Source organism: Petaurus breviceps, unplaced genomic scaffold (assembly GCF_028583685.1).
Source record: "Petaurus breviceps papuanus isolate PSGF00001 unplaced genomic scaffold, PetGlider_PUasm1.0 90692, whole genome shotgun sequence".
In the NCBI taxonomy this organism is placed as follows: Eukaryota; Metazoa; Chordata; class Mammalia; order Diprotodontia; family Petauridae; genus Petaurus; species Petaurus breviceps.
In genome coordinates, this window is record NW_027187313.1 from 8,153,643 (window position 1) to 8,179,130 (window position 25,488).

Below are 25,488 nucleotides of genomic sequence, written 5' to 3' on the forward strand. Positions count from 1 at the left end.
TATCTATCTATCTATCTATCTATCTATCTATCTATCTATCTATCTATCTATCTATCTATCTATCTATCTATCTATCCTGTCTGTCTGTCTACCTATTTACCTGTCTGTATGTCTAGGTATATCACCCTTAACCCTGACTCTTGATTCAATGTTTATGAATTTTATCATACCAGATTCTAAAGCAATCAGGGAGTATGGTTAGATAATATCTCATTAAATTGCAATTTCTTCCTCAATTATTTAAGTAGCTTGTGACACTTTTCCAATTCATTGGACATGATTTATCAAACTAGAGAAAGCTCCTTTCCAAATAATACTCATACAATTTATTAATCAAAAATTGATAATGAAACAAAGGTGCAATTACTTGCAATGTTTCGTGGAAGCTTCAGATGATACTCAAAGGTTAGCAGATGACATAGAGCCCATGACCAAATACTCAACCCAAATTTTACGATAAGGTTCTGTAAACACTCAATAAAAGAAAAAGAAACCCTAGAGTCAGGAGGACCTGTGTTCAGATCTGACCTCAGACACTTGACACGCATACAAAAAAACTAGCCATGTGACCTTGGGCAAGTCATTTAACCCCAATTGCCCTCCCCTCCCCTGTCCAAAAAAAAAAGCAAAAGAAAACAAATTAGACTTATTTGGTACAAGGCGAGGACCAAAAACATATATGAGAAAAGAGCCTCATGGAGCATGTATGTCAGAGGTCCTCTAACATCAGGCAAAGGATCGTACTGATAGCACTAGCTGCCACAATAATAAAGGTACCCTCAGACAAGAAATTGTACTTGTACCTATCACTACTTCTGCTACTACTAGAGTACTAGTAGAGTTGATTGTGATCATAATGAACAGCAATAATAATAGTGTCTACCATTTATAGTTATCCCTTCCACACTGCAGAGCTTAGAGGCTCGGTGCCTCCCATGATCTGGAAAATCCATATAAAAGTTTTTGGGTTGAGTATTTGGTTATAGGCTCTGTGTCATCTACATTAAGACTTTTTATTTTGAGTGGGGGAACCCTGTATTTTCAGTGATGAACCGTGCTTAAAAAAGTAGTATAAATGACATAATAGGGGAAATGTATGACTAAAAAAAAGGAAGTTGGCCAGTCATATGGTAAGAGTGAGGGTACTTGAGAGCTTTATTGGTGTCTTGGAGTACAAAAATGCCTAGATAAAGGCCTTGAGCTCTTTAAGTGGAATCTTTGTGGAGGATCTGTAGAAGAACATAGAAGACACATGGGATGAGGTGGTATGGCTGGATTGTCACCTGTACTATTTATTGTTAAGACCGATGTTGATGACACCATAGATTCATGGAGGCATTGAAGTTAAAAAAAAAAAGAAAAAATGTCTTTAGTGAAAAGGGAATAAAGCATTGTGGCTCTGTGAAATAGTGATTGGCTATTAGTTCTGTTTCTCATGTGAAACCAATAGCAAGTTTATTCTGTATTTGTGTGTGGTAGAGTGAAAAAAGCACAGGACTTGGAATTAGGAGAACTTCTAACCAAGAACACTGGGTAAGCTTGAACTTGTCATCCTACATTCTACATACTTACTACGTGCAAGGAATTGGATATACAAAGATAAAGTAGTCAAGTCAACAAGTCACTATCTTTTATTTAAGCACCTGCTAAATGACAGATACTGTCAAGCACTGGAATTGTCCCTGCTCTCAAGGATTATATCCTTCTGATGGGGGAATGGAAAGGAGGAATATTTATGGAAAAATTGATATAATGTAACCCCAATAATAATGTGATTCCCAATGCCCATTGGTATGGGATTCTTCCCTTTTTGGTGGAGGTTCATGTCCCTTGACTGTGTGAGTAGTGGGGCAGAGGTGGTGGGAACAGGAGAGAGAGCACTAGTATCTTCCAGGTCTATTCAGTCTCTCTGGTTCTGCAGTGAAGTCATACTTTTCAAGCTTCCAACTTAGAGGGAGAAGATGGACATTATCAATCCCACTTTAGATTGCTGAAGGAAAAGATAATGGGAAGAATCCAACATGAGAGAAGCTGTCAGTCTTTATCATATCCCCCTCACCAGATTGATACACTAGACACTTTGGGGAACTTTCTCTTGGTTGATATTTAGGTATCTTTCTCAATTGAGCTGCTACCTTATTTCCAATGGGAGAGCTCCATCACTCTGGTATACATTTTCAAATATATATATATGGATTTCTGTTTTTCTGTTATTTGTTGTTTACCCTTCATTCTCAGAGAGGACCATGACATTAGGAAGATGATGCCATGACTTTCAAGGGAATTGGATTTAAGTGAGGGAGGGCTGTGCAAGGTTACCAGCTTTACTTTCTCCTCTGGAGCCTTCTGGGTCCAGCAGTCAGATATAGATAAGGACAACTGGATGGCCCTTTCTGTTTCACTATGATTTGGATAAATGAGTTTGTGTGTTACCTGCTATGTGTATTCATTGAGGAACTGGTATTTGGTGGGAAAGTAGTCAAGATTCAGATACAAAGCTTGGGGTCCAGCTTTTCCAATTAATGAAACAGCAATAAGAAGTTAGCTCAAGCCTGAAAACAATATCCCCTACAATAACAATATGTAGAGTAATTGATAAATATAATTCTACCCTATTACTTTCCTCTCTCTGAGGAGAGCAGTGTCCTCCAGTTGCAATCTGCTTCCCTTTTGGGCAGGAGTTAAAGTCTCCTTTGGAGAAGGGTTAGGGAAAAGGGGCTAGAGATGTCTATTCTGTCTCCCTTCAAGCTACATGACACTACCATTTTATGAGGGAACAACCCTTGTAGATGGATGGTCTAACTTCCCTTGAGCAATTCCAGATCTCTTCCTAGAGGCTCTGCAATGTCTCAGAACTCAATGTGTCATTGCCTGACTCCAAATCTGATCTTCCTTCTTTCTTAGCAGCTGCTTTGTTGAAGCTCATCCAGCCCCATCAATGATTACTTTATCACAGGCTTGAAGGAATGTTGATAAACCTTAAGACAAAACAAGAATTACCATATGTAAGATAGTAATAATTTTTATGCCATTTAGAATTTCATTTTGCCTAATAACAACAACCAGTAATTATATAGGTCTTTAAGACTTATGTTTTACCTAGATTATCTCATTTGATCCTCAAAATGAACCTGGGAGGTAGGGGCTATTGATGTCTCCATTTTATAAATGAGGACACTGAGGTAGAGGTTAAGTGACTTGCCTGGGTTCACATATAGAGTTGGTCTGAGAAAGGGTAGCTGCTTCTCCTTCTTTAGAAGGTAGAGGGATTAAAAATAAGAATAATGAGAACTATTATTATTATTTAAAGCAATTGGGGTTAAGTAACTTGCTCAAGATTACACGGCCAGGTGTTTCTGGGTGGGTGCTAAGTGTCTGAGCCTGGATTCAATCCCCAGGTCATCCCGACATTGGGGACAGTGCTCTTACTCACTGTGCTACCTGGCCACCCTGAGAACTATTATTTTTATAAGTACTCCCTGAGAAGCTTAATTTTCTGCCACAGTTATCATCAGGCTTCATCTTCAGAACAAACACTTCTTTAATCTCTGGAATGCCCAGTGGGGAACAGAACACTAAGGCAGAGAATTAGACTGATGACTTTTGTCTTAGAAAGCCATAAGCTTGTTATTAAGATTCATCAATAAGTACTTATTAAATGATCATTATGTACTAGACACTGTGCTAACATCGAGGATACAAAGCATAACCAAAACAGTTCCTTTCTTGAAGGCAGGAGCTCTCATTCTAATAGAAGAGACAGGGTGCAAACAGTTATGTACATGTGAGATTAAAAACAGGCTAAATTGGTAGTAATCTCAGAAGGCATTGAGGATCCCTGAGAAAGAATTCTTGGACAAGGCAGAATTCAACTGATACTTGAAGAAAGCCAAGGAAGCCAAGAGACCATGATGAGAAGGGAGAGAATTCCAGGTACAGAGGACAGCCAGTAAAAAAGCCCAGAGGGAACAGATGGAGTGTCTTGTGTGAGGAACTGCAGAGAGGTCAGAATCACTGTATTGTAGAGAACATGGTCGGGAAGAGATGACATTTTAATAGTTCATTTAATAAAAGACTTGAAAATATCTGTACTTATATTAGTTTATTTGCTTCTCAGGAAAACCCTCTGAGCTAGGTAGTAAATACGACATTTTAACTTTCATTTCCTAGGAGAGAAAACAGAGTCAGAGAGGAATAGTGACTTGGATGTTGATCACATGGTATATCTCTCCTGAGACCAGGTTCAGGGTTCTTTTCATGATTCTGTGGTGTCTCTCCTGTTGACTTTGTTTTAATCAATCTGCTTGCTTCTCTCTAATTTTATATGACTTCTTGGACTTTGGATTCTTTTTGCTTGGCCAGGAAGACTGACATACTTTGCCTGTATTTTTGCTGACTTAACTATATGTTGAAGTGTGAAGCCAAGAATCTCCAGATCCTGGATTCCCCAGGAGCCAGAAACCCTGCCTTGCCTTTCCCCAGCTGGATCAGTGACCAAGGATGCTCAATATGAGGTGATTTTATGACTGTGTCTCATTTCCCTCCCCCCATCCTAGATCTCAATTTCTGTTAATGCAACTGCCATCTTTTCTTTATCCCAGGAGTCTAAGGTTAGAGACATCTTTCAATCCTTCCTCTGTTTTGCCCCACACATCCAATCGGTTGCCAGGTCCTGATATTTCTACCTTGGAATATTATAGGATTATAGAATAGAGAGCTGAAAGGAGACCATCTAGTGAATCTCCCTCAGTTATCTACCCGGGGCTCATGGAGATAAAATGATGACTGACTCAAGGTCACACAACTATTATCAGAATTTTGATTTGAATGCAATTTCTCTGACTCCATAGTGCTCTTTTCAGTCTATTGTGCTGTGGCACTTGCATCTACCCCCTCTTCTCTATTCCTATTGCATTTATTCTATTTATTCTATTTTCTTCTCTCTTTTTTAAAAGAAATTGTATTTATTTTATTTTTAGCTTAAGGAATAAAACAACCATTTCCATAATATATATATGTTTCCATATACATGTATAATTTAAAAAATGACTGCATTCTAAACTGCCAATCTGTTATGTACACCATTTAATGTACACCATGTACATTTCTTTAAAATATATAATAAAATTTCTTTTTTCTCCCCCACCCTAGAGATAGCTACCATTAAACATATAGGTAAATATACAGTAAATACAATCAAACACACATGTAAATATACATATATGTGTAAAATCATTCTATACATACTTCTATTTATCAGTTCTTTCTCTGGATACAGATAGTATCTTCTTTCATAGGTCCTTTGTAGTTAATTTGGGTATTTCTAATTGTCAAAATGACTTAGTTGCCTGAAGTTGTTCTGTAACAATATTGCCATTCCTATATATAACATTTTTTTGGTTTTATTTATTTCACTCTTTCCTATTTCATGCAAGTCTATCCATGTTTTTCTAAGATCATTGAGCTAATTATTTCTTATAGCATAGTAGTATTCCATTATGATCATATCCACAACTTGTTCAGCCATTCCCAAATTGATGGGTATCCATTTAACTTCCAGTTCTTTGCCCCCACAAAGACAGCTGCTATACATATTTTAGAATATATAAGTTCTTTTCTTTTTTTTCCTAATCATCTTTGGAAATAGACCTAATAGTGGTATTGCTGAGTCAAAGGGTATGGGCAATTTAATAATTCAGGGCATAATTCCAGATTGTTCTCCAAAATGGTTGGATCAGCTCACAATTCCATCAACCATGAATTAATGTCCCAGTTTTTCTCTTTTCTTGCCTATAGTAATATAAGAGCTCCCAACCAACATTTTTGCTCCAGTCTATCCTCTTGTTATTTTTCAATTATATCCAACTCTTTGTGATGCCATTTGGGGTTTTCTTGGCAAAGATACTGGAGGGGTTTGCCATTTCCTTCTCCAGTTTATTTTACAGATGAAGAAACTGAAGCAAACAGGGTTAAGTTACTTGCCCAGAGTCACACAGCTAGTGTCTGAGGTTAGATTTAAACTCAAGTCTTCCTGACTCCAAGCCGGATGCTCTATCTACTGCACTACATTGTTGCCCTGTCTATCTTCTCACCAACCATAACCAAAACATATCCATCCTCTTACTAATCTATAATCAAATCATTGCCCAAATAATATTCTTAATGCACCATTATGGTCATGCCATCTATTTGGCCCATAACCATTAAATGAAAAAAGTTTTGAGGACTTTTGTTGATTGCAAGTTTTCTATGAGTTAACAATGTGATAGATAAGTTAGCCAAAACAGCTACAGCAATCTTGGACTGCATTAAGAGAAGCATAATTTCTAGGAATAAGAAGGTAATCGTTCCTCCTTTCTTTGATCTGGTCAGACCACATTTAGGGACTACAGTTTAGGAAAAACATTTATAAGTTGAAAAGTACCTAGAGGATACCCAAGAGGTAGTAAAGGGCCTTGAACTCATGCCATATGAAAGCTAGTTGGAGGACTTCAGAAGGTTGAAGGGAGAAAAGACCTTGGGTAGTGGTTCAGGGGAGTGTGCAAAAGTTGTATTCAAGAGTTTGGAAGGCTGTTATATGGAAGAAGAATTCACTTGTTCTGTTGGGTCCCAGAAGACAAAACTAGAGGAAAATGGTAGAATTTGCCAAGAAGCAAATTTGATTTTGACATCAGGAGAAACATTCTGAAAGAGCTATGTGAAGTGGAATGGACTGCTTCAGGATGTAATGGGTTCCCAGTCTTTGTAGGTTTTCAAGCAGACTCTGTATAACCATTTATTGGGTACAGTAGAATAGAGATTCTCTCTCTTTTTAAAAGATATTTGTTAGATTCACTGTTCAGTGAGATTCCTTCTGAATCTTAAGATCTCTGAAATCTGGGAATATTTACTGGCAGCCAGTAGATAAGGAGAGCTTGAAGATGAGAGCTAGGAATTGATTGATGAGAGCTCCTGGAAGAGATAGAAAAGGATGGTTTAAAGGGCAGGTTTAGATTTGTTGATGTTGCTAAGAGGAGTCACCTCTTCATCAAGTGAAGGAGAGAATAGATGATGATATAGTGGGGTTGTGAGATGTTGAAAAGGGAAGGAGGATCAATCGATCAACAAGCATTTATTATGCATTTACTCTGTGCCAGGCACTGTGTTAAGTACTAGGGAAACAAAGGAAAAACAAAAACAGTTTACATTCTAATGGGAGACACAATACATATGATATATAGTTAAACATAAAATAGGCAAAAAGTACAAAGTTACCTTAGAGGGATAGGCATTAGCAGCCAGTGTGGGGACTGCTAGGAGGCAGAAATGAAATGACTTCTTGCAAAAGATCATGATCTTTCCTTCACTTTCTGATGAATAGATCCCCCCTATCCCCCTTTCTTTCCCGGAATCATTCAGTGGGAACTTGTCCTTTGTATCATTCCATCTCTATCATCTTCAGACTTTGATTATCCACCATTTTCTTCCCTGCTGTCTACAAATGTGCCCAGCATGCTGTCACCTTTCAAAAAAAAAAACCAAAACCAAACTCTTCACTTAGTCCCTCAAGTTACCCTCTGATATCCCTTCTTTCTTTCAGATCCAAACTCCTAACAAGGCTCATCTACTTTTCTTGACTCCTCTCCCTTCTTTTCCAGCTCCCACCTCTTCTCTTATGATCTGACTTCTACTTTCATCACTCAAATATAGTGACCTTTCCAGTATTACCAATGAGTTCTTAATTGCTAAATCCAATGAACCTTCTCAGTCCTCATTCTATGTGGTCTCTCTGCAGTTTAATTTGTTGTCAACATCTGGCTCCTCCTGGTCATTATCTCCTCCCTTCACTTCCATAAACACCACTCTCTCCTATTTGTTTAATCATTCCCCATTACTAGATTATCATACTATTTCCTGTAAACAGGAATATCCCACAATTCTCTGTCCTGACCTCTCTTCTCATTCTAGACCCTTCCTTGGTAAGCTGATTAGCTCCCATAGATTCAATGATCATCTCCATGTAGATGATTTCCTGAATTACATATCCATTTCTAATCTTTCTTTTAAACACCAGTCTTACATTACCAACTGCCATCTGGAGGTCCTATAGTAATATCAAACTCAGCATTTCCAAAATTAACCTCAAATTTTCCCCGATTTCATCTCTTCTATTTATGTAGAGACAGAAACATATTTTAATTCATCCAGGTTTGATATCATATACTCATCTGTGACTCACCCTTCACCATCTATATCCTTTCAGCTGTTGTCTTGCCACACCTTTAAAATCCTTTATTCTACCCATCCTCTTGTCTCCACTCGTGAAGTTTCTGCCCTACTTTAGGATATTTCATACTTTCTTGCAAAAACTATTACAATTACCTAGTTGTTCCTTCTATTTCCAGTTTTTTCTTCCCTTCAATCCAACCATCCCATCTGCAAATATTCCTAGAACATAAATCTGACAATGTCATTTCTCCACTCAAAAATCTTCAGTGGTTTCCTGATGTTATTAGGATAAAATGCAAAATCCCAAAGCTTGGCATTTTTAGCCCTTTATAATATGTTACCCACCTGCCTTTCCAGGTTATTTTATCTTACTCTTCTTCATGCACTATTCTATTCAAATTCCTGTTTGCTGCCCCACTTACGAGACTTCACTTCTCCCACCTTTCTCTAGGTGATCTCTTCTGGAATGGCCTCCCTTCTTAACTCTGTATTTTAGTATCCCTGATTTACTCAAAAACCCATCTCAGATGTAACCTCTTATGCATGACCTTTCCTGGTCCCCCAGGAGTTAGTCAGTCAGTCAGCTAGTACCTACTATTCATTAGGTACATCATCATAACTACCATTCATCAGTACCTACTATGTGTCACTGTACTAAGTGTTGGGAATATAAAGAAAGGGAAAAAATAATCTCTGCTGTTCATGCTCTTTCTTTCTTGAAATTATTTTGAATGTTTGTCTATGTATTTTATTTACTTCTCTGTATATATATGTGCCCAATGAAAAGTAACTCTTTGAGCATTTTGTTTCATTTTTTTTTTGTCTTTGTATTCCCAGCAACTAGCATTTGGCTTAGATTTCACTTTTCAGGATAATTAGAAAGGTGTCTACAACTTCCCGGCTAGCTCACAGCCTAACAAGTTATGGACTATCCTAGAGGCCAGGTTTTATTTTGAATGCAAAGGAATATTCCAAATTATTAATAATAAGAGAAATATAAATCAAAACAACCCTGAGATTTCACAACACATCCTAAAAACTGGCATAAATGATGAAAGATGGGCTTAGTCAAAGTTGTAGGGGTAATGAGAACACCCCTATTGAACTAATATGCTTTGCATCTCTCTATTTTCTATCAGCAGCTCTGCTTGGTAAGATGACCTTCCAAGATAAGCTGGATTTAGATCATTCACGCTAGAATCTACAGACAGTTAAAATAACTGTTTCCTCTCCGGTAGGTCTCTATGTACTTCTGGGACCTATATAATTGTCAACACCCAAAATACAACCCTAGGATTGACACCAGCCCTCCACCCTTCTCCCTGGGCTTTTAGAGAGTCAATCTCTCTCCTTCTAATGAGCACTACTTTCTCAAAGTAGTTGACACTTTAAAAAAATCACCACAATTTATCCCAGCATTCTTTTCCATCTCACTCCCAGAGATGCATCCAACAGAATGAATAACATTAAAGAATTTTTTTTTAGATTTCTATCTGGCTTTATTTACCTTTTTTTGGGTATATTCTAAAATTTATTTTAAACAAATACAAGATGAAAAAAGGAAAAAAAAAAAGCCATTGCCATGTACACAGCAGAACATAAGAGAGGATTCAATGTAAAACAATAAATTTCCATTTAAGAAAGTCTTATAATAAATACTATACATTGTTTTCAAAGTTTCCCAGCTTTTCTGTGCTTTCTTATAGGTTTTCTTTTTACTTTATTTTTTCTCCTCCCTTCCTTCTACCCTCAAGAAGGCTACAATTAAGTATGTGTATATATAATCTGCTTTATATATATATATATATGTGTGTGTGTGTGTGTATATATATATATATATATATACATATATGAAGAGAGAGAGAGATACATAATCCAATGGCAGAAGACAACACACAGAAGGAAGATGGAAGGACTGGGGAGCACACAGGTGTATCTTATCCTGTGGAGTTCAAACCAAACAGAACTGCAGAAGGAGAGTGGAGTGAGTTCAAAGTCCAATTTCTGCCCTATATAGAGGAAAGCTTTTGGAGGAATTTAGTATCCCACCTCCAGTCAGAGTGGAGAGGAGACTGAGGGAGTTGGGAAGGTGTTGAGTGTCGAAGGCAGAGTTAAATAGCCTGATGATGAGATTTGACAGGATCAGTTTATCTTGGAAGGGCATCTTGTTCCATGGAGGTTAAACCAAGCAGAACTGCTGATAGAAAGAAGAGAGATGGAAATGTTTAAACCCAATAGTGGTATACCTATCTTCTCATTACCCCTCCAACATGGGCTATGCCCATCTTTTATCATCTTTGCCAATTTTCAAGACATAATGTAAACTCTCAGGGTTGTTTTGATTTGGATTAGTGATTTGGGGCATTTTTCCACATGGTTGTTAAGAGTTTGAAATTCTTTTGATAACTCTTTTTCCCTCTCCTTTGATCATGAAGCTCTTGGAAGATGGCTTTTCATGTGAACTATTATTAATTCGTAAGCTAGCACAGATCTAAGCAGATTCTTTTACTGTCACATAGAAAGGTCCTCAGGAAATGGGACACAGGACAGTTGCCTTTTAATGGATAGGTGAAGAAGGAAGGGACATTTTGAATACTTCAGTTTCTTCTTCTGATGGAGTTGGACTATGTTTCCTCTGAGGACTTTTCCATTTCTAAGTCTATTAGTCCACGAGTTTATGAGTCTTTGAGATGTTCTTTAAGATTCTTCTGACTCTTAATCTATGAGTGTAATTTGTTATACTCTCCCTACCACCAATTCATTAACAAGTCAGCAAATGTACCTATTTATCAGAACAATACTACCTCTACCTGGCTATTGGTGGATCTTATTGGAAACAATGTGTTTTGTATCCTATTGAGTGAAGGGGTTTATTTCAGACCATAATACGTGAGGTAGTATATTAATTCAACTTGCTTAACTAGAAAGTGAGTAGATGTTCATTTTTGTTGTTGTTGTTCAATCATTTCATTTGTGTCCTAGTCTTTGGGGCTTTCTTGCTAAGGATACTGGAGAGGTTTGCTGTTTCCTTCTTCAGCACATTTCACAGATGAGGAAACTGAGGCAAATAGGGTTAAGTGACTTGCTCAGGGTCACGCATAATAAGAGTCTGAGGCCAGATTTGAACTCAAGAAGATGAGTCTTCCTGACTCCAGGCCTGGCATTTTATCCACTGTGCCATCTAGTTGCCCTGATTGTTTTTAAGTCTCTCTTCTCTTCTCTCTCCCCTGTTTTGCTAGTGGTTGCTTTGATCTCACTTCTAATCTCTTCTCCCTGGGATACCCCTCAGTCTCCCTGCCAGAGACAACTGGGCATTCTGTTAGGTCAGAGTGGGTCCAGAATGGGCTTCCCAAATTACAGCTGCAGGAATTTTCCTTAGTCTTTGGTCTTGACTTAGTATACCCTTCTCCTCTCCTACCTTCTCTTAGAACTTTTTATAGCTTTATTTTTAAGTCAACTGTATGCTGGAAAGGTCAGCCTAATAGATTGTCCTGCTATGGAGTCAGTGAAGGTCCTCTGAAAGGCAGGGAGGAAGGAGGAAAGAGTAAGACCAGTGTTTCCCATTTGATGCATGACAATATTACACCATTATGGTCTGGAGACCTGAAAGCCTGGCTCCTGGCTCTCTTCCTCTACCTGTTCTCCATTTCTCCTGCTGGTGTGCTCCCCCCTTCTTCATGGCACACACTAGGTGCTTAATGCATGTTTACTAACTGGCTGGTAAAGGGTTAAATATTTACTAAGGGGATATAGAAAGAACAGAGATACAAACACATCTCCCTGAACTGGGGAACATTTTCCCAGCTTGGGAGTGCATGTTCAAACTTAAAGTGACTGCTAAATGCATTCATCTAACCAAGCTCCTTTCCAAATATGACTCTGCCATTTCTAAGCTGTTCCTTTGCTCACAGGACACAATATCATGACTGTTAGGCTCATCCACTACTGAGATCAACCCATCTGATTCTCACTGGCTGAGCAGGTCCCTCCTCAGGGCTTCAGGGCTCTTGTGGCTGGGGTGGCTATGCTAGTCCCTACCACGGACCCCAAGCCATTATGGGGCTTTGGGTAGTTTTTCTGACCTTTCAAAGTATACAAGGTTATTATTCTTCAATATTCTTTCACCTCAGATCCTGAAAGAATAAACATGTCATAGACAGAAGAAATAGCAGAAATAGAATTCACCATTCATGGATTGAATGATGGCCTAGGTGGGGAGATAAAGCAGCTGAATAGGCCATCCCTCCCCCTACCTAAAAGCTATGGAGTTTTTCTTACTCACCACCATAGAAGAGGGAGGGAGGGCAAGTTCTTCCCTTTGAGTCATTTTAGGCACACAGTTCTAGCTCAGCAGACAACCACAAAACTTTTCTTTACCATGAACCGAACAGGATACAATCACAGAATCCCTGTGTTTGCTCTGAATCAGGGAAGAAGCCTCACTATTCCACATCATCCTGCGTGTCCAGAAGGAGGCACACATCCAGGTGGGTTGACATCAGGCAGAACAGAAAGACTGGCTTCCTACTGGGCTGTCTCCCTTGAGAGCTAGGACCACTTAGATGAAAAAAGCATTTGCTTCTTTCATGCAATAGAATGTAAGCACTTTGAGGGCAGGTATCATTTTGTTTTGATTTTACTATTCCCAGAACTTAGCACAGTGACATTGAATACAGAAGGTGCTTAAAAAAATGTTCAATTGAATTGAAAATAACAACATTGGCAATGTTTAGTGAAATATCAAACCAGGTTGGGATAAGAAATCAGTCTCTAAGATTGACTTCTCCATCGTTTGCTCCTGAGCTTAACTGGGTTCAACTTTTTTCAAGATGTTGTCTGTGATCAGAATGATTTCAATTGAACTGTTATTTTGGGGGCTACTGACTCTTTTTTTCTTTTTCCTTTTAGCGATTAAGGTGTAATAATTTCCTCTCCTTAAAGTACCAGCGATTTTATGGTGTGGGGAACTTCCTGGTGTGGAAACTCAGTCTACTGTGTGTAACTTATAATCATAGAGAGTTGCCTGTGAGGGCACTAAGAGATTAAATGACTTCAGTTAAATTAAAAAGCATTTTAAAGTACCTACTATGTGCCAGACATTAGCCATACAAAGACGAAAATGAAAAGTACCTGACCTCAAGTAGTTGACATTCTATAAGGAGTGACAATATGAACACAAACAGCAATATGTAAAATTAGTATATAGTAACTTTTTTTTTGTGGGGTGGGGGGAGGCAAGCACTAGGGAAAGTGACATGTAGGAGAACTATTTAAACTAAGGATGCTGAGTATTTTAAGAGGCAGAAGTAAGGAAGGGAGGAAGGAATGGCTTATGCAAAGGCACAGAGATAGAATATTGTGTGTGAAGAGTAACAAGACCTGGTAGATGGAAGAGTGAGTGAAGGAGAGGGATGTATAATAAGGTCAGAAAGGTAGGATGGGGCCTGCTTATGACTGGCTTTAAATGCCAGGTATGAGAATTTGTATTTGATCCAAGAAGTGATAGGGAGTCGTTAGAGCAAAGATATTTTTAAAAAGTTTATTTGTTTAATTTTAGTTTATAGCATTCAGTTATACAAGCTTTTGAGTTCCAAATTTTCTCCCCCTCCCTCTCCTGCCCCCTCCCTACTCCTCCATGGCAGCATGCAATCCAATATAGGTTTTACAAATACCTTCACATCAAACCTTAGTAAAGTTGTAAAGAAGGATCATAACCAGTGGAATGAACAATGAGAAAGAAGGAACAAAACAAAACATGAAAGAGAGAGATCAAGTATTCTGCATTCAGACTCCGTAATTCTTTCTCTGGATGTGGACAGATAGTCCCTTCCATCACGAGACTTTTGGCATTGTCTTATAACCTTGCACCTTGCATTGCTGACAGGAGATCAGTCTATCAAAATTAGTCATCACAGTGTGCCTGTAATTGTGTACTATGTTCTCCTGGCTCTGCTCTTCTCACTCAGCATCTGTTTATAAGTCTCTCTAGGTTATTATGAAGTCCATCTGCTCCTCATTTCTTATAGCACAATAGTATTCCATTACATTTGTATACCACAACCTGTTTAGTCATTCTCCAATTGATGAGCATCCCCTTGATTTCTAATTCTTTGCCACCACAAAAAGAGCTGCTATAAATATTTTTGTACACGGGTCCTTTTCCCACTTGTATGATCTCTTTGGAAGACAGCCCTAGAAGTGGTATTGCTGGGTCAAAAGGTATGTACTTATTTATAGCCCTTTGGGCATAGTTCCAGATTGCTCTCCAGAATGGCTAGATCAGTTCACAGCTCCATCAACAATGCAGCAGTGTTCCAATTTTCCCACAACTTCTCCAGCATTTATCATTTTCCTGTTTTGTCATGTTAGTCAATCTGACCAGTGAGGTGTGGTATCTCAGAGTTTTTTGATCTGCATTTCTCTAATCAATAGTGATTTAGAATATTTTTTCACATGACTATAGATATCTTTAATTTCTTCCTGTGAAAACTGCCTGTTAATATTCTTTGACCATTTATCAGTTGGGGAATAACTTGTATTCTTATATATTTGACTCAGTTCTCTGTATATTTTAGAAATGAGGCCTTTATCAGAGACACTGGTTGTAAAAATTATTTCCCAATTTTCCGTAGAGCAAAGATTCTTAATGTCTTTTTAAAAAAAAGAATTAGAATCATGACCTCAGAAATATCTGGGAGCCTCCTGGGAGGTAACTGTTAAATTTCCTGTCTAAGCATTTACACCTCAGAAATAGGTAAACATTACAAACAAGGCTTTACTGTTTTGTTGATGGTCTTTAGAGTCTACATTTAAGAAACTGTTAATAATGAAGATTTAAATTAAAAGTGTGTCTTGGGTGCAATTTTTTTTTGAGGATCAGTTGTTAAATATTTGCTAGCACATTTCTTCATGGATTCCTTCCACAGTCTGATAAAATCAACGGATTCCTCAGAATAATGTTTTTAAATACATGAAATAAAAATTAAAAAGTGATTACAAAGGAATTCATTATATGGAACTAGAGTTTTCAAAATATCAAAAACAAGGAAGTTTACAGACCCCAAGTGAAGAACTCTTGGATTAATGACATGGTTGGAAGAAGTAAGGGACAGAAGTCTTGGCATATATTATTATTTTACTAAAGAATTTATTTCTGACATCATATTTCTGACATATTTATTTCTGACAGCAAAAAATAAGATTCATAATTTCTAGGCTTCTCTGATGTTCATCTTTGGCTGAGACCCATTTCTTGCTTGGATAATGACTTTATAAGTTTAGATCAGGAGCTCTTAACCTTTTTCTACATCATGGACCTCTTGGGCAATCTGGGGAAACTCACGAACATCTTCTCAGGATAATATTTGTATATGCTTAAAATAAAATGCGTAGGACTTCAAAGGAAACTTATTCCCCTAAAATGCAGTTATCAAAATATTTTTTTAAAAAAGTTCACAAACCTCAGGTTAAAAATCTCTGGGATAGAATTTACTGAGCAGGGGAATGACATGTTTAGACCTGTGTTTTAGGAAAATCATTTTGGCAGCTGTGTGGAGGATAAATTATCAAAGGAGAGAATTGAGACAAGAAGGCCAATTGAAGCAGTCCAATGGGAAGGTGGTAAGGGATTTCCCCTTTGTGGGATAGCTAGTAAATGTCAGAGGTAGTACATGCTGTCTTTGTTTTTTTCTTTTTCTTCTTTCCTTTCTTTTTTCTTTCTCTTTCATTCTTTCTTCCTTTCTTTTAATATTTTTATTAATTTAATTACTTTTCTAACCCACTTATTGAAATTATCATATACTATGTGAAAAGTTCACTATTTTTAAAGGCTCAAATTAGGCTTTTCACCTTGGTTGGCCATTTTTTAAAATCTATTTTAAAATTTATTTTTAACTTTCTTTTCTTTTTAATTTTTGAGTCCCAGATTCTCTCCCTCCCTCTCACCCCTCTGCCACTCACTGAGAAAGCATACAATGTGATGGCAATTATACCTGTGAAATCATGCAAAACATATTTCCACTCTGAAAAAAGTTAAAAAATAAAAAAATTATACTTCACTTTTTACTCAGTTCTCTCTCTGAAGTTAGAGAGAATTTTTTTTCATCATGAGTTCTTTGGAATTGTCTTGGATCATGGTATTGATCAAAGTAGTCAAGTCCCTCACAGTTGATCATTGTTACATTGCTGTTTCTATATGCAGTGATCTCCTGATTCCTCTCACTTTACTTTGCATCAGTTAATATAAATATTTGCATGTTTTCTCTGAAATCACACCCCTTGTAATTTCTTATGCCACAATAATATTTCATCACAGTCATATGCCATATGAGCAATTTATTCAGTTATTCTCCAACTGATGAGCATTTCCTCAATTCCAATTCTTTGCTGCTACAAAAAAGCTGCTATAAATATTTTTGTACAGACAGGTTCTTTTCTTTTTTGTTTGTTCTCTTTAGGGTATAGATTTAGTAGTGGTATTGCTGGATCAAATTGAGGCATTATAGCTCATTGGGCATAGTTCTGGATTGTTCTGCAGAATGGTTGGACCAGTTTACTACTCTAACGTACCTATTTTCCTTCATCTCCTTTAGCATTTGTCATTTCTGATAGGTGTTAGGTGGTACAAAGTTGTTTTGACTTGTTTTTATCTACTAAATAGTGATTTAGAGAATTTTTTTCATATAATTATGGAAAGATTAATTTCTTCTTCTGAAAACTGTTCCATATCCTTTGACCATTTATCAACTGAGGAATGGCTGTTATATTTATAAATTTGACTCAGTTCTTTATATATTTGAGAAATGGGCCTTTATTAGAGAAACTTACTGTAAAAAATTTTGACATTACTTTGTCTATGGTACATGTTAGCAAAATGTAGCTTCCCTAATTAGTTTTTTCAAAGTAGGTCTAATTTTGTTTTTGCTTTGTCTGAGATCATGATTGCTACCATTGCCCTCTTCAACTGAAGCATAATAAACTCTGCTCCAGACTTTTATTTCAACTCTCTGTATATCTTTCTGTTTCAAGTGTGTCTCTTGTACACAACATATTGTTGGATTTTGGTTTCCAGCCCATTCTGCTATTCACTTCTATTTTATGAGTTAGCTTATTCCATTCACATTATGATCACTAATTGTGCATTTCTCTCCATTCTATTTTCCTCTCTCTTTTTTATCCAGCATGCATCAGTCCTGTTGTAGATGTTGTAGATGGTTGGTCAAATCACCTCATTAGCCAACTTCATCTTCTCCTTGGTTGTGACTTTGTCTTCTTCCAAGCCTCCTTACAACCCAAGACTTTTTTTCTGTACCTTTGGAGGCTGTCAGACTCTTCTATACTCCCTGCTCATGGTTGGATTGATTCCACTAAGCTCATTTGTGTGAAGGGAGCTGCTTTTATTTCTCTGGTAAGAAGGGGGAAAATATTAAGCAGGTAGGATGATATTTTGGGAGGGTGGCCAGAATTGCAGCTGCAATGAAACAATTCCTACTTATCCCTGAAGACATATCTTAAAATTTAGTTATTTTTTGGGATGGCCTCAGACACTTAACACTCATACACAAAAACTAGCCATGTGACCTTGGGCAAGTCATTAACCCCAATTGCTCTGCCTTCCCCCCTCCAGAAAAAAAGCAAAAAAAAATTAGTAATTTTTACCAGCACTTGGGGTAAAGTTAGTGCCAGGAGCTTCAAGGATGGCCCATGGTGTAGGAGTAGAATGGGCTGTTTCCATTTTTACTCCAGGAAGTTGTAGGTTCCTGATTGCCAGAGATCTTCAAGAAAAAGCTGCCTGACATCTCTTTTGTTTGTTTTTACTAAATAATACAATGCATACTTCTGATCCCCTAAGCACATACATCAATATTCCTCTCATGACAGTTATTTCATTTCCCAAAGTCATTGAATTCATCCATTAGATCAGAGGAATGTCTGAGCAAATCAGTGGTCCCAGTGTGTAAAAAAAATAACATGAGATGTGTTTATAACATGCCAGAGACAGAAAGGAGGATATCTGAGTACAAAGTGAAGTATTTTTCTTGCTTTTATTTGCAATATGGCTAATATGGAAATGTGTTTTGCATTATTTCACATATATAATTGATATCATATTGCTTGCCTTCTCAGTAAGTAGGGGAGGGGTGGGAGAGAGAAAAAATTTGCAACCCAAAATTTATATAACAAGAAGATAACTTATAGAGACAGATTTCTCCTTCTTTCAGGTGGGGATTCTTCAAGTAGGGCTGTGAACTTGTTTTTTAAAAACAGTTCAATACAACTGGTTTCCTTTGGAATCCCAAGTATTTTATTTTATGCATTAAAAATATAATTCTGAGAATAGGTTCATAGGTGTCACCAAGCTTCCAAAGAGGTCCATGAGATAAAAGAGGCCAAGAACTCTTATATTAGATAACCTCAGACTTTGTGACTCTGAGATTTTGGAGATCTAATTTGCCCATCTGATCACTTATCACAAACTTTGTGGTTTTGGGGACGTTATATATTGTCTATTCAGTGAAGTGGGGACTGCTGTACCTCAAATAGGTATTAGAGGCATGTAAAGAGAACTGGATTTGGCATTGGAAAACTGGGATCAAATCTTGGCACTTCTGATTACTTAATAGCTATATGTCTTGGTATAAGTCTCTGGGTATTAGTTTTATCATTGATAAAATAGGGGGGTTGAATTAAATCTCTACAATCTCTTTTATCTCTAAATCCTATGAACTATGAGGTTGAATTTGAAAATTAAGTATGCCATAGTATTTCACATGTTAGTCCTCGATTCCCAGGCTTAACAGTTGGGTGATTAAATAATTATGGAGAGAAGGGAAATCTATTTGTCAGACACTGTTATAAATGGTCTATTATGTGTTATAATCTGTGATAAATGCTTTAACAAATATTTCACTTGATCCTTACAATCCTGTGTGGTAGGTGCTATTATTGTTATTCCCATTTTTATAATTGAGGAAACTGAGGCAGACAGAAATTAAGTGACTTGCATAGGGACACACAGCTAGTAAAATGTCTAAGTTTGGATTTGAACTCAGGTCTTCTTGAGTCCAGGTCCAGTTCTATCTAGTACATCTCCTAGCTGCTTCTTTTTCTACAGAACACTTCATTCCACTTTTCGTTTGTTCTTTTCTCTCATTCTTTTCACAGGCATGTTATAAACACATCTCATGTTATTTTTTTACTCACTAGGCCCACTGATTTGCTCAGACATTCCTCTGACCTAATGGATGAATTCAGTGACTTTTGGAAATGAAATCACTGCCATGAAAGGAATATTTATGTATATGCTTAGGGGATCAGAAGTATGCATTGTATTATTTAGCAAAAACAAACAAGCAAACAAACAAAAACCCCAGGGTTTTTTTTTTTTCTTAGTGAGTCAGACCTAAAACCTCTTGCTGGGAAAAGCTAGCCCAATATCTAACATAAACAGATAATAAATTGTCTCAATTGACAGAAATAGGTTCTCATTGCCCTAAACATCTATAACGTCCAATCTGACTTAGTGGGTAAATGAGCCAGTTGTGCAACTTTGAAGCTTGAAATATTTCATATCCTCTGGCATTCTGGAAATCAGTGTATCAACTGCTTTCCTCAAATATGGATGTTGTTGATGAGATTGGTAAAGTGACCTGTTGTGAAGGGGAGAACGCATGGACTTCATAGCAATAGCAGCTACTTTCATTTTTTCCTTCTGTTCCTTAGTCCTCTAAGAGTGAGGTTTCACCCTAACCATAGCTTTTGGTCAGCATACCACATCCTGTCACATTTAAATTTAATTTAAGAGTGCTCTGGGTGACTGAACAATGCACCTTGGAAATCCCCACCATTAGAGTGCATTACAGAGTCTTGGACACTGATAACGTTTTAGAGTTATAGTTTAAATTTCTTTTTACTTTAAAATTACTTATTTACTTTAAACATTCTTTTCTCTTTAAATTTTGGGTTCCAAATTTTTTCTGTCTCTCCCACCCCTCCTCTACTTACTGAGAAGGTAAGCAATATGATATAATTATATATGTGAAATAATGCAAAACACATTTCCATATTGGCCATATTGCAAATAAAAGCAAGAAAAATACTTTACTTTGTACTCAGAGATCCTCCTTTCTGTCTCTGGAGATGGGTAGCATTTTTGCATCATGAGTCCTTTGGAGTTATCTTGGATCATTGTATTGATCAGAGTAACAGTCTTTCACAATTATTATTACAGTACTGATGTTGCTATGCACAATGATCTCCCAGTTCTCACTTCATTTTGCCTCAGTTAATACAAGTTTTGTGATTTTTTTTTCCTTCTGAAATCATGTGCCTGGTCATTTCTTACAGCACGATAGTACTCCATCAAAGTTATATGTCATAACATGTTCAGTCATTCCCCAATTCATGGGCATCCCCTCAATTTCTCATTCTTTGCCACCAAAAAATAGAGCTGCTATAAATATTTTTGCAAATTGAGGTCCTTTTCCTTTGATATCTTTGGTGTACAGACTTAGTGATGTCATTGCTCAGTCAAAGGTTATGCACAATTTTATAGCCCTTTGGACAGAGTTTCTAATTGTTCTCCATGATGGTTGAACCAGTTTACAATTGTGCCAAGAAAGCATTCCTGTATCTATTTTCCCTGATCCTCTCTAGCATTTGTGATTTGTTTTTTTTTCTATTTTTCGAATTAAATTTTATATTTATTTTTAGTTTACATCATTCATTTCCATAAGATTTTGAGCCACAAATTTTCTACCCATTTTACCCCTGCCTACCACCCCAAAACAGTGATCCCACTGAATATTCCCTCCCTGCTCTCTTCTATATCTTCCCCCATTTCCCCTCCAACTTTCCAGTGGGGCACCATGGATCTCTATGCCCCAGTGCCTGTATATCTTATTTCCCAGTTGCATGTAAAATAATAATAATAAACACATATTTAAACATTTGATTTTAAAATTTTGAATTCCAGATTCTTTCCCTTCCTCCCTCGTCGCCCACCCTTACTGGGAAGATAAGCAATTCAATATAGTTTGTACATGTGTAGCTATGTAAAACATTTCCATAGTGGATATATTGTGAAAGACTGATTATATTTCCCTCCCTCCTATCCCACCTCCCACTTGTTCTATTCTCTACTTTGATCCTGTTCCTTTTCAAAAGTGGATGCTTCCAATTTCCCTCCCTCCCAGCCTGTCCTCCCTTCCATCATCCCCCCTCTCATCTCCTTCCCCCCTACTCTCCTGTAGGGTGAGATACCCTATTTAGTGTGTATGTCATTCCCTCCTTAAACCAAATTCACTGAGAATAAGGTTGACTCATTCCCTTTTGCCTTACTGTTCTTCCCCTCCATTGTAAGTTTTCCCTTGCTTCTTCTATATGAGATAATTTACCCCATTCTATCTCTCCCCATCTCCTCTCATTATATTCCTCTCTGACCTCTTAATTTCACCTTTTAAGTATCATCCCTTCCTATTCAACTGGTCCTGTGCCCTCTGTCTATGTATACCTGTAAACATATATACACATACTCACATATGTATTCATACACCCATATGCCCTCCTATATAGACATATATATGTATGTGTGTGTATATATATGTATATGTGTGTGTGTGCGTGTGTGTGTATATATATCTTTTCCCTTCAACTACTCTCATACTGTGAAAAGTTTCATAAGTTACAATTATCGTTTTTCCATGTAGGAATGTAAGTAGTTCAACTTTGATAAGTTCCTTATGATTTCTTTTCCCTGTTTACCTTCTCATGCTTCTCTTGGTTCTTGTATCTGAATGTCAAATTTTCTATTTAACTCTGTTTTTATTTTATCATGAATGCTTGAAAGTCCTCTATTCCACTGAATGACCATATTTTCCCCTTTAACATGATATTCAGTTTTGCTGGGTAGGTGACTCTTGGTTTTAATCCCAGCTCCTTTGACCTCCGGAATATCATATTCCAAGCCCTTCGATCCCTCAGTGTAGAAGCTGCCAGATCCTGTGTTATCCTGATTGTGGTTCCACAATATTCAAATTGTTTCTTCCTGGCTGCTTGTAATATTCTCTACTTGATCTGGGAATTTCAGAACCTGGCTATAATATTCCTAGGAGTTTTCTTTTTGGGATCTTTTTCAGGAGGTGATTCAGTGGATTCTTTGAACCTCTATTTTGCCCTCTGGTTCTAAAACATCAGGGCAATTTTCCTTGAGAATTTCTTGGAGGATGATTTCTAGGTTCTCTCTTTGATCATGGCTTTCAGGTAGTTAAATAATTTTCTTTTTGAGGGAAAGTGTTCTAAAGTCCTTTATTTGGGCAGGGCCTAGTCACAAGCTGCCCTTAGAAGGACAAATGTCATTCCACAGCTTTGGGCTCCTGAAAGTCAAGCCCTCTTCACCACCCCCACCCCAACAATGTGCCTGAGGAGTTGGAACTTCACTTTTGGCCCTTCTCATAGTTTTAGGCTTCACAACTATACACCTGGATCATTGATGGGGCAGTGGTCAGTGAAGACATCAAGCTCTTGATGCCTGAGTTCCAGCTGTCTTGAAGGTTAATGTTGAAATGTGGAGTGGGTGGGAGCTCCAACCTGACGCCCATGTGCTTCAAAAGTAAGTCTGAGTAATGGCTGAAGGCAACTGGGATTGTCTCCTGGGGGTCTTCAAAGGGTAGCCTGACCCTGGAAACTTGACCCCAGCAGGTCCTGATCATAAATGAGGTATATGGACCCACCAGCCAAGCCTGCCTTAATGAAAAACCCGAACATGGGTCACAGGTGGGTAGCCATGGTCGCCAAGCTCCACTGCTCTGCAGCCATACAAGGACATGGAGTTCTGCCTGCCCTCTGGCAACCAGTAAAAAACGACTCTGAACAAACTTTGGAGCTACAGAACCTACAAAATGACACAGAGAAGCTAACCTCCCAGTGAAGACAGACAAGCAGGCCAGCAGGAAGCGGCCAGCACAGCCTCTTGGGAGCTGAGCCCAGCCCTGCTCAAGCCCGAGGTTTTAGACTCAGGGCAGTCACAAACAGCCACCAGCTGTAGGGACTTCAAATCACCAGCAGATGTGGTAGTTTCCAGAATTATCAACCCATAGATGCTAAGGACAAAGTGAGAGGTCAGTGCAGTGTGGACTTGGGACCTGGGAGTCCAGGAGTGTGGTCCAGCCTTTGCCCCCTGGAGGGAGAAGTGCCTGAGGTGTGTCTGCTTCAGGCCACTCCAGGCCTGCAGATTGTAGGGGGATCAAGTGACTAGTCTGAGGGGTAATTGAGCTTGCTTTAACGTGCTCAGATCTGGATCCCTGTCCTGGGTGGAGGTCCTGGAGTGTGTGACCAGTTTGCCAGAGCTAGTGGAGGCTTCAGAGAGGGCACCCAACTAATAGCTCCAGCAGCTGAGAAAAGCCCAGCAATTTGGGACAAAGCTCTCCCCTCTGGTAGCAGAGCTCTACTGTGGCAAAAAGCTCAAAAATCAAGTAATTGAGTGGCATCATGAGCAAGCAAGGAAAGCAAGGCAAGCACAGCAGTCTGATTTTGGATTTTGTTTTTGGGGACAAAAAGGATCAAAGCATGGAACAGGAGGAAGACAACTAAGTAAGAACTCCTGCATCAGAAGCTTTCAAGAAAAATATGAACTGGTTACAGACTAGAGAGGAGCTTAAGAAGGATTTTGAAAACCAAATAAGAGAAGTGGAGGAAAAATTGGGAAGAGAAATGAGAACGATGCAAGAAAATTATGAAAAGAGAGTCAACAACCTGACTGAAGAAAATAACACCTTAAAAAACAGACTAACTCAAATGGCAAAAGAGACTCAGAAGAATGACTTAAAAAGCCTAATTTACCAGATGGAAAAAGAATCTCAAAATCTCACTGAAGAGAATAATTCCTTCAGAATTAGATTGGAGCAAATGGAAGCTAGTAACTTTATGAGAAATCAAAGATGCTGTTAAACAGATCCAAACAAATGAAAGAACAGAAGGCAATGTGAAATATCTCATTGGGAAAACCACTGACCTAGAAAATAGATCCAGGAGAGATAATTTAAAAATTATTGAACTACCTGAAAGCCATGATCAAAGAAAGAACCTAGAAATCATCCTCCAAGAAATTCTCAAGGAAAATTGCCCTGATGTTTTAGAACCATGTTTTAGAACAACCAAAATAGAGGTTGAAAGAATCCACCAATCATGTCCTGAAAAAGATCCCTAAAAGAAAACCCCTAGGAATGTTATAGCCAGATTTTGGAGTTCCCAGATCAAGGAGAGAATATTACAAGCAGCCAGGAAATAAATTTGAATACTGTGGAACCACAATCAGGATAACACAGGATCTGGCAGCTTCTACACTGAGGGATCGAAGGGTTTGGAATATGATATTCCAGAGGTCAAAGGAGCTGGGATTAAAACCAAGGATCACCTACCCAGCAAAACTGAATATCATGTTTCAGGGGAAAATATGGTCTTTCAGTGGAATAGAGGACTTTCAAGCATTCATGATAAAAAAAACCCAGTTATATAGAAAATTTGGCATTCAGATACAAGAAGCAAGAGAAGCATGAGAAGGTAAACAGGGAAAAGAAATCATAAGGAACTTATCAAAGCTGAACTATTAACATTCCTACATGGAAAAATGATAATTGTAACTTATGAAACTTTTCTCAGTATGAGAATAATTGAAGAGAGTTGAAATGTATATATATATATGTACATATACACACACATAAATATATATGTCTATATAGGAGGGCATATGGGTGTATGAATACATGTGTGAATGTGTGTATATATATTTACAGGTATACATAGAGGGCACAGGACCAATTTAACAGGAAGGGATGATACTTAAAAGGTGAAATTAAGAGGTGAGAAAGGAATATAATGAGAGGAGATGGGGAGAGATAGAATGGGGTAAATTATCTCATATAGAAGAAGCAAGGGAAAACTTACAATGGAGAGGAAGAACAGTAAGGCAAAAGGGAATGAGTCAACCTTATTCTCAGTGAATTTGGTTTAAGGAGGGAATGACATACACACTAAATAGGGTATCTCACCCTACAGGGGAGTAGGGGGGATGGGGATGAGAGGGAGGGATGATGGAAAAGAGGGCAGGCTGGGAGGGAGGGAAATTGGAAGCACCCACTTTTGAAAAGGAACAGGATCAAAGTAGAGAATAGAACAAGTGGGAGGTGGGATAGGAGGGAGGGAAATATAATCAGTCTTTCACAATATATCCACTATGAAAATGTTTTGCATAGCTACACATGTACAACCTATATTGAATTGCTT

General features: G+C 37.9%; 1 protein-coding gene across 5 annotated transcripts in view; it reads left to right on the plus strand.

Annotated features, from left to right (window-relative positions):
• Positions 1 to 25,488, plus strand: part of TNFSF4 (TNF superfamily member 4) — a 190,943-nt gene that overhangs the window by 76,618 nt on the left and 88,837 nt on the right. For 2 of the 5 annotated variants that reach the window (XM_069065565.1, XM_069065567.1), the window contains exon 1: positions 4,369 to 4,514. The exons of the other annotated variants lie outside the window; for them this stretch is intronic. The gene's annotated coding sequence lies outside the window, so the exon portion shown is untranslated. Of the gene's footprint in view, positions 1 to 4,368; positions 4,515 to 25,488 lie in introns of those variants that run through there. 5 annotated transcript variants of the gene reach the window in all.